Source organism: Lipotes vexillifer, unplaced genomic scaffold (genome assembly GCF_000442215.2).
Source record: "Lipotes vexillifer unplaced genomic scaffold, Lipotes_vexillifer_v1.1 scaffold347, whole genome shotgun sequence".
NCBI classification, from domain to species: domain Eukaryota; kingdom Metazoa; phylum Chordata; class Mammalia; order Artiodactyla; family Lipotidae; genus Lipotes; species Lipotes vexillifer.
Window position 1 is genome coordinate 793,575 of NW_006790452.1, and position 10,675 is coordinate 804,249.

The following is a 10,675-nucleotide window of genomic DNA, read 5'->3' on the forward strand; positions in this document are numbered from 1 at the left end:
TCTCTCTGTCTTTTGCTCTCCCGCTCGTCTCATTTGCTTACCCTGATGAAGCAAGCTGCCATATTTTGAGCTACCCTATGGAGAGACCCAAATGGCAAGAAACTAAGGGCAGCCTGTCACCAATGTACAGCAAAGAACTGAGACCCTTAGTCCAACAGTTCCCAAGGAACTGAATCCTACCATCCACCATGTGACTGAGTTTGGAAGTGGGTTTTCCCTAGCCCAGGCTTGAGATGACTACTGCCTATCCAACTCCTCGATTACAGCCTGAGAGAGACCTTGAGGTAGAAAACACAGATGAGCTGTGCCTGGACTCCTGATCCAAACAAAAAGTCAAAAAAACTGAGATAATAAAATGCTGTCATTTCAAGCCACTAAGTTTCTGGTAATTTGTTACAAAGCAGTAGATAACTAATAAGAGATTATAATTAGAAATAACAGTATTTGATCTATTTATATTTTAGCTTCACTGAGCCATAATTGGATATGGTAAACTGCATATATAAAGTGTTTAATTTAACAAATTTTGTCATATGTATATACTTGTAAAATCATCACCAAAATCAATATAATTGAACATAATAATCACCTCCAAAAGTTTTCTCATGTCCTTTTATCATCCCTACATCCTGTCCTGCCATTCCTCGGCCCATCCATAGGTAACCACCGAGTGCTTTTTTGTCACTGTAGATTAGTTTGCATTTTTTAGAATTTTATATAAATGGAATCACACAATGTGTATACGTTTTTTTTTTTTTTTTTTTTTTTTTTTTTGCGGTACGCGGGCCTCTCACCGCTGTGGCCTCTCCCGTCGCGGAGCACAGGCTCCGGACGCGCAGGCTCAGCGGCCATGGCTCACGGGCCCAGCCGCTCCGCGGCATGTGGGATCTTCCCGGACCGGGGCACGAACCCGTGTCCCCTGCATCGGCAGGCGGACTCTCAACCACTGCGCCACCAGGGAAGCCCAGTGTATACGTTTTTGATCTTCCTTCTTTCACTCAGTATAATTATTTGGAGATTTAAATTGCTGTGTATATTAAGAGAGCATTACTTTTCATTGCTGAGTAGTATTACATTGTATGGATATAACACAATTTATTTAGCAATTCAACACTTGATGGACACTTGAGTAGTTGCCAGTGCCCAATACTACAAATAAATCTAAAACATATTTGCATAATTGCTTGTATGGATATATATTTTCATTTCTCTTGAATAAAAACCTAAGCATGGAATAGCTGATTTATATGGTAGGTATATGTTTAATTAATTAATTTATTTATTATTTATTTATTTTTTTGGCTGCACCACATAGCATGCAGGATCTTAGTTCCCCAACCAGGGGTTATATCTGTGCCCCCTAAATTGGGAGTGTGGAACCTTAACCACTTGACACCAGGGAAGTCCTGGTATATGTTTAACTTTTTAAAGAAGCTGACAAATTAATTTCCAAAGTGGTTTTAAAATTTTATACTACAAACATCAGTGTATGAGAGTTTTTGTTGTTCCATATTCTAATGAACACTTGGTATGGTCAGTATAGTATTTTTAAAAATATAAATTCTGATATAAATATTTAACTATACCTAATCCAGAGAACTGGTCTAGATATAGCATATGACAAGGTAGATCAGCTAGGTCATGAAAAACATGCTTCAGATTACTAAGATAAATTTTCCTTGAGTGAAATTTCTACTCAGAAAAGGGAAAATAAGAGAAGAAGAGTGTTTATATTGAGGGATTCATACTAGAAATGTACTAATCAAACTTAAACACACTTGTCTATCTTTGTCCCTCATAACCTCTACTGGTCAAAATTGAATAAGACAGTATTACTCCCACTTATTCCACATGTCATGACTTCTTGTACTTCACAATAGCAGGTAAACAAATTTGACAGCCTCCATCCCCCAAAGAAAAATTATTGCTGAGTAATGGTTTCTTTGGATGATTGGCAAGATCCTGTGGGCACATAGGATGAGAGAAAAAGCACAAAAATTTTTCAGTTATTCCCATAGATTGTGAACTGAAAATTTTAGGAAATATTAGTCAAAAATATGAAGAAAGTACCAGTTAATTTTTTCTAGTTTTGAGATATAGTTGATACATAACATTGTATTAGTTTAAGGTATACAACATGATGATTTGATACATGTATATATTTCAAAGTGATTTACCATAGTAAGTTTAGTTAACTTCCATCACCCCACAGTTATTTTTTTTCTTGTGAGAGAAATTTTAATATCTATTCTCTTAGCAACTCTCAAATACAGAATACAAAATTGTTAGTTATAGTCACCATGTTGTACATCATATCCCGAAGGCTTATCTATCCTGTAATTGAAAGTTTTGTATCTCTTCACCACCATCACCCATTTCCCCCATGCTCCACCACCATCTCCAACAACCATCTATCCACCTATCTGTTCTCTGTTTCCATGAGTTGGGTTGTTGTTGGTTTTTTTCTTATTTGGATTTCACATTATAAGTTAGATCATTTGGCTTTCTCTGTGTGATTTATTTCACTTAGCATAATGTCTTTAAGGTCCATCCACATTTTTGCAATGGCAGGACTTACTTTTTTTATTGCTAAATAATGTTATATATATATATTATTATCCATTCATTCATCAGTGGACACTTAGGTTGTTTCCATGTCTTGGCTACTGTAAATAATATGACTATGAACATGAAGGTGCAGATAGCTCTTCAAGATAGTGATTTTTTTTTAACATCTTTATTGGAGTATAATTGCTTTACAATATTGTGTTAGTTTCTGCTGTATAACAAATTGAATCAGCTTTAAATATACATATATCCCCATATCCCCTCCCTCTTGTGTCTTCCTCCCACACTCCCTATCCCACCCCTCTAGGTGGACACAAAGCACCGAGCTGATCTCCCTGTGCTATGCGGCTGCTTCCCACTAGCTATCTCTTTTACATTTGGTAGTGTATATATGTCCATGCCACTCTCCTACTTCATCCCAGCTTACCCTTCCCCCACCCAGTGTCCTCAAGTCCATTCTCTACGTCTGTGTCTTTATTCCTGTCCTGCCCCTAGGTTCTTAAGAAACTTTTTTTTTTTTTACATTCCAGATATATGTGTTAGCATACAGTATTTGTTTTCATCTTTCTGACTTACTTCACTCTGTATGACAGTCTCTAGGTCCATCCACCTCACTACAAATAGCTCAATTTCATTTCTTTTTATGGCTGAGTAATATTTCATTATATATATACGTGCCACATCTTCTTTATCTATTCATCTGTCGATGGACATTTAGGTTGCTTCCATGTCCTGGCTCTTGTAAATAGAGCTGCAATAAACATTGTGGGACATGACACTTTTTGAATTATGGTTTTCTCAGGGTATATGCCCAGTAGTGGGATTGCTGGGTCATATGATAATTCTATTTTTAGTTTTTTAAGGAACCTCCATAATGTACACCATAGTGGCTATATCAATTTACATTCCCACCAACAGTGCAAGAGGGTTCCCTTTCTCCACACCCTCTCCAGCATTTATTGTTTGTAGATTTTTTGATGATGGCAATTCTGACCAGAGTGAGGTGATGCATCATTGTAGTTTTGATTTGCATTTCTCTAATGATTAGTGATGTTGAGCATCCTTTCATGTGTTTGTTGGAAATCTGTACATCATCTTTGGAGAAATGTCTATTTAGGTTGTCTGCCCATTTTTGGATTGGGTTGTTTTTTGATATTGAGCTGTATGAGCTGCTTGTATATTTTGAAGATTAATCCTTTGTCAGTAGCTTAATTTGCAAGTATTTTCTCCCATTCTGAGGTTTGTCTTTTCGTCTTGTTTATGGCTTCCTTTGCTGTGCAAAAGCTTTTAAGTTTCAAGGGCCCAATTGTTTATTTTTGTTTTTATTTCCACTTCTCTAGGAGGTGAGTCAAAAAGGATCTTGCTGTGATTTATGTCAAAGAGCGTTCTGCCTATGTTTTCCTCTAAGAGTTTTACACTGTCTGGCCTTACATTTAGGTCTTTAATCCATTTTGAGTTTATTTTCGTACATGGTGTTAGGGAGTGTTCTAATTTCATTCTTTTACATGTAGCTATCCAGTTTTCCAGCACCACTTACTGAAAAGACTGTCTTTTCTGGACTGTATATTCCTTTAGAAAAGATAAGGTGACCATATGTGAGTGGGTTTATCTCTGTGCTGTCTATCCTGTTCCATTGATCTATATTTCTGCTTTTGTGCCAGTGCCATAATGACATGATTGCGGTAGCTTTGTAGTATAGTCTGAGACCCAGGAGCCAGCTCCGTTTTTTTTCTCAAGATTGCATTGGCTATTTGGGAGCTTCTGTGTTTCCATACAAATTGTGAAATTTTTTGTTTTAGTTCTGTGAAAAATGCCATTGGTAGTTTGATAGGGATTGCACTGAATCTGTAGATTGCTTTGGGTAGTAGAGTCGTTTTCACAATATTAATTCTTCAAATCCAAGACCACGGTATATATCTCCATAGGTTTCTATCATCCTTAATTTTTTTCATGAGTGTCTTATAGTTTTCTGCATACAGGTCTTTTGTCTCCTTTGGTATGTATATTCCTAGGTATTGTATTCTTTTTGTTGCAATGGTAAATGGGAGTGTTTCCTTAATTTCTCTTTCAGACTTTTCATCATTAGTGTTTAGGAATGCAAGAGATTTCTGTGCATTAATTTTGTATCCTGCTACTGTACCAAATTCATTGATTAGTTCTAGTAGTTTTCTGGTAGCACTTTTAGGATTCTCTATGTAAAATATGTCATGTGCAAACAGTGACAGTTTTACTTCTTTTTTTCTGATTTGGTTTCCTTTTATTTCTTTTTCTTCTGATTGCTTTGGCGAAAACCTCCATTATTATGTTGAAAAATAGTGGTGAGAGTGGGCAACCTTGTCTTTTCCTGATCTTTGTGGAAATGGTTTCAGTTTTTCACCATTGAGAACGATGTTGGCTGTGGGTTTCTCATATATGGCCTTTATTATGTTGAGGTAACTTCCCTCTATGCCTGATTTCTGAAAAGTTTTTATCATAAATGGGTGTTGAATTTTGTTGAAAGCTTTTTCCTCATCCATTGAGATGGTCACATGGTTTGTCTCCTTCAATTTGTTAATATGGTGTATCACATTGATTGATTTGCATATATTGAAGTATCCTTGCATTCCTGGGATAAACCCCACTTCATGGTGTATGATCCTTTTAATGTGCTCTTGGATTCTAGTATTCTATTTCTAGTATTTTGTTGAGAATTTTTGAATCTATGTTCATCAGTGATATTGGCCTGTAGTTTTCTTTTTTTGTGACATCTTTGTCTGGTTTTGGTATCAGAGTTATAGTAGCCTCGTTGAATGAGTTTGGCAGTGTTCCTCTCTCTGCTATATTTTGGAAGATTCTGAGAAGGATAGGTGTTAGCTCTTCTCTAAATGTTTGATAGAATTTTCCTGTGAAGCCACTGGTCCTGGACTTCTGTTTGCTGGAAGATCTTTGATCACAGTTTCAATTGCAGTGCTTTTGATTGATCTGTTTATATTTTCTATTTCTTCCTGGTTCAGTCTCAGACAGTTGTGCTTTTCTAAGAATTTGTCCATTTCTTCCAGGTTGTCTATTAGCATATAGATGATTGTAGTAATCTCTCATGATACTTTGTATTTCAACAGTGTCAGTTGTTACTTCTCTTTTTTATTTCTAATTCTACTGATTTGAGTCTTCTCCCTTTATTTCTTGAAGAGTCTGGCTAATGGTTTATCAATTTTGTTTATCTTCTCAAAGAACCAACTTTTAGTTTTATTGATCTTTGCTATTGTTTCCTTCATTTCTTTTTCATTTATTTCTGATCTGATCTTTATGATTCCTTTCCTTCTGCTAATTTTGGGGTTTTTTTGTTTTTCTTTCTCTAATTACTTTAGGTGTATTGTTAGGTTGTTTTTTTAGAGATTTTTCTTGTTTCTTGAGGTAGGATTGTATTGCTATAAACTTCCCTCTGAGAACTGCTTTTGCTGAATCCCACAAGTTTTGGGCCATCGTGTTTTCACGGTCATTTGTTTCTGGTATTTTTTGATTTCCTCTTTGATTTCTTCAGTGATCTCTTGGTTATCTAGCAGCATATTATTTAGCCTACATGTGTTTGTATTTTTTTACAATTTTTTTCCTGTAAGTGATATCTAGTCTCATAGCATTGTTGTTGGGAAAGATACTTGATATGATTTCAGTTTTCTTAAATTTACCAAGGCTTGATTTGTGCCCCAAGATATGATCTATCCTGGAGAATGTTCCATGAGCACTTGAGAAGAAACTGTTCTTTTTGGATGGAATGTCCTATCAATATCAATATCAATTAAATCCATCTTGTTTAACATGACATTTAAAGCTTGTGTTTCCTTATTTATTTTCATTTTGGATGATCTGTCCATTGGTGAAAGTGGGCTGTTAATGTCCCCTACTATGGTTGTGTAACTGTTGATTTCCCCTTTTATGGCTGTTAGCATTTGCCTTATGTATTGAGGTGCTCCTATGTTGGGTGACTAAATATTTACAATTGTTATATCTTCTTCTTGGATCGATCCCTTGATCATTATGTAGTGTCCTTCTTTGTCTCTTCTAATAGTCTTTATTTTAAAGTCTATTTTGTCTGATATGAGAATTGCTACTCCACCTTTCTTTTGGTTTCCATTTGAATGGAATATCTTTTTCCATCCCTTTACTTTCAGTCTGTATGTGTCCCTAGGTCTGAAATGGGTCTCTTGTAGACAGCATATATATGGGTCTTGTTTTTGTATCCATTCAGCGAGCCTGTGTCTTTTGGTTACAACATTTAATCCGTTCACATTTAAGGTAATTATCGATATGTAAGTTTCTATTACCGTTTTCTTCATTGTTTTGGGTTTTTTTTTTTTTTTTTTGTAGATCCTTTTTTTCTCTTGTGTTCCGACTTAGAGAGATTCCTTTAGCATTTGTTTTGAGCTGGTTTGGTGGTGCTGAATTATCTTAGCTTTTGCTTGTCTGTAAAGGTTTTGATTTCTCCTTCGAATCTGAATGAGATCCTTGCTGGGCAGAGTAAATTGGTTGTAGGTTGTTCCCTTTCATCACTTTAAGTATGTCCTGCCACTCCTGTCTGGCTTGCAGAGTTTCTGCTGAAAGATCAGCTGTTAACTTTATGGGAATTCCCTTGTATGTTATTTGTTGCTTTTCCCTTGCTGCTTTTAATATTTTTTCTTTGTATTTAATCTTTGATAGTTTGATTACTATGTGTCTTGGCATGTTTCTCCTTGGATTTATCCCGTATGGGACTCTCTGCACTTCCTGGACTTGACTATTTTCTTTCCCATATTAGGGAAGTTTTCAACGATAATCTCTTCAAATATTTTCTCAGTCCCTTTCTTTAACTCTTCTTCTTCTGGGACCCCTATAATTCGAATGTTGGTGCATTTAATGTTGTCCCAGTTGTCTCTAAGATTGTCCTCAATTGTTTTTTCTTTATTCTGCTCTGCATTAGTTATTTCCAGTATTTTATCTTCCAGGTCACTTATCCATTCTTCTGCCTCAGTTATTCTGCTATTGATTTCTTCTAGAGAATTTTTATTTCATTTATTGTGTTTTTCATCATTGTTTCCTCTTTAGTTCTTCTAGGTCCTTTTTAAACATTTCTTGTGTTTTGTCCATTCTATTTCCAAGATTGTGGATCATCTTTACTATCATTCCTCTGAATTCTTTTTCAGGTAGACTGCCTATTTCCTCTTCATTTGTGTGCTCTGGTTGGTTTTTACTTAGCTCCTTCATCTGCTCTGTATTTCTCTGTCTTCTCATTTTGCTTAACTTACTGTGTTAAGTTAAGTTTTTGCAGGCTGCAGGTTCATAGTTCCCATTGTTTTCGGTGTCTGCCCCCAGTGTCTAACGTTGGTTCAGTTGGTTGTGTACGCTTTCTGGTGGAGGGGACTGGTGCCTGTGTTCTGGTGGAGGGGACTGGATCTTGTCTTTCTGGTGGGCAGGACCATGTCTGGTGGTGTATTTTGGGTGGTCTGTGAACTTATTATGATTTTACACAGCCTCCCTGACAATGGGTGGGGTTGTATTCCTTTCTTGCTAGTTGTTTGGCATAGGGTGTCCAGCAATGTAGCTAGCTGGTCCTTGAGTGGAACTGGGTCTTAGTGTTGTGATGGAGATCTCTGAGTGCTTTTGCCATTTGACATTATGTGGAGCCAGCAGGTCTCTGGTGGACCAATGTCCTGAACCTGCTCTCCCACCTCAGAGGCTCAGACCTGACACCTGGCCAGAGCACCAAAATCCTGTGAGCCACACTGCTCAGAAGAAAAGGGAGAAAAAAAGAAAGAAAGAAGGAAAGAAAGAAAGAAGGAAAAAAGTAAAATAAATGAAGTATTAAAATAATTTTTTTAATTATTAAAAATAAATAATAAAAGACAGACAGAAAGAAAGAAGAGAGCAACAAAGCCAAAATCCAGTCCACCAATGATAAGAAGTGCTAAAAACTATACAAAAAAAAACACAAAAAGACAAAAAAAAAAAATGGACAGACAGAACCCTACAACAAATGGTAAAAGCAAAGCTATACAGACAAAATCACACAAAGACTCATACACATACACACTCAGAAAAAGAGAAAAAGGAAAAAACAAAATATATATATGTATATATAAAAGGAAAAGAACAACCAAATCAATAAACAAATCTACCAATGATAATAAACTCTAAATACTAAACTAAGATAAACATAAAACCGGAATCTAATTAGATATAAAAAGCAAACCCCAAGTCTACATTTGCTCCCAAACTCCACCACCTTAATTTTGGGATGATTTGTTGTCTAGTCAGGTTTTCCACAGTTGCAGGGTACATCACATTGACTATGGATATTTAATCCGCTGCTCCTGAGGCTGCTGGGAGAAATTTCCCTTTCTCTTCTTTGTTTGCACAGCTCCTGGGGTTCAGCTTTGGATTTGGCCCCGCCGCTGTGTGTAGGTCATCTGAGGGCATCTGTTCCCCTGCCCAGACAGGACGGGGTTAAAGTAACAGCTGATTAGGGGGCTCTGGCTCACTCAGGCCGGGGGGAGGGAGGGGTACAGAATGTGGGGAGAGCCTGCAGTGGCAGAGGCTGGCGTGACGTTGCAACAGCCTGAGGCGTACAGTTGTTCTGCCGGGTAAGTTGTCCCTGCAACACAGGACCCTGGCAGTGGCGGGCTGCATAGACTTCTGGGAGGGGAGGTGTGGATAGTGACCTGTGCTTGCACACAGGCTCATTGGTGGCTGCAGTAGCAGGCTTAGCGTTTCATGCCCATCTCTGGTGTCTGAGCTGATAGCTGCGGCTCGCGCTCATCTCTGAAGCTCATTTAGGCGGTGCTTGAAATCCCCTCTTTGTGCACCCTGAAACAATGTTCTCTTGCCTTTTAGGCAGTTCCAGACTTTTTCCCAGACTCCCTCCCGGTTAGCTGTGGTGCACTAGCCCCCTTCAGGCTGTGTTCATGCAGCCCACCCCAGTCCTCTCCCTGGAATCTGACCTCCAAAGCTGGAGCCTTAGCTCCCAGCCCCCACCCGCCCTGGTGGGTGAGCAGACAAGCCTCTCCGGATTGTGAGTGCTGGTTGGCACTGATCCTATGTGCAGGAATCTCTCTGCTTTGCCCTCTGTGCCCCTGTTGCTGCGTTCTCCTCTGTGGCTCCAAAGCTTCCCCCCCGCCCACCCCCTGTCTCCACCAGTGAAGGGGCTTCCTAGTGTGTGGAAAGATTTCCTCTTTCACAGTTCCCTCCCAGAGAGGCAGGTCCCATTCCTATACTTTTTTTTTTTTTGCAGTACGCGGGCCTCTCACTGTTGTGGCCTCTCCTGTTGCAGAGCACAGGCTCCGGACGCACAGGCTCAACGGCCATGGCTCATGGGCCTAGCCGTTCATGGGCCTAGCCACGGCATGTGGGATCCTCCCAGACCGGGGCATGAACCCATGTCCCCTGCATCAGCAGGCGGACTCTCAACCACTGTGCCACCAAGGAAGCCCCATCCCTATACTTTTGTCTCTGTTTTTCCTTTTTTCTTTTGCCCTACCCAGGTATGTGAGGAGTTTCTTGCCTTTTGGGAAATCTGTAGTCTTCTGCCAGCATTCAGTAGGTGTTCTGTAGGAATTGTTCCACATGTAGCTGTATTTTTGATGTATTTGTGGGGAGAAAGGTGATCTCCACATCTTACTTCTCTGCCATCTTGAAGGTCCCCTTCTTTTTTTTTTTTAGATGCATACACCAAAGTAGAATCACTGGATCATATGGCAGTTCTGTTTTTAATTTCGGGCTGAACCTCCATACTGTTTTCCACAGTGGCTGTACCAATTTACATTCCCACCAACAGTTTATCAGAGTTCCCTTTCATGACATCCTCATCAACACTTGTTATCGCTTGTCTTTTTGATGGTGACCATTCTAACAAGGGTAAGGTGATATCTCATTGTGATTTTGATTTGCATTTCTCTTATGATTAGATAATTAGTGATGCTGAACACCTTTTCATGTACCTGTTGGCCGTTTGAAAGTCTTCTTTGTTAAAATGTCTATTCAGTTCCTTTGCCCACTTTTTTTTTTTTTTTTTTTTTTTTTTTCCTTGCGTTATGCGGGCCTCTCACTGTTGTGGCCTCTCCCATTTGCAGAGCACAGGCTCCGGACGCGCAGGCCCAGC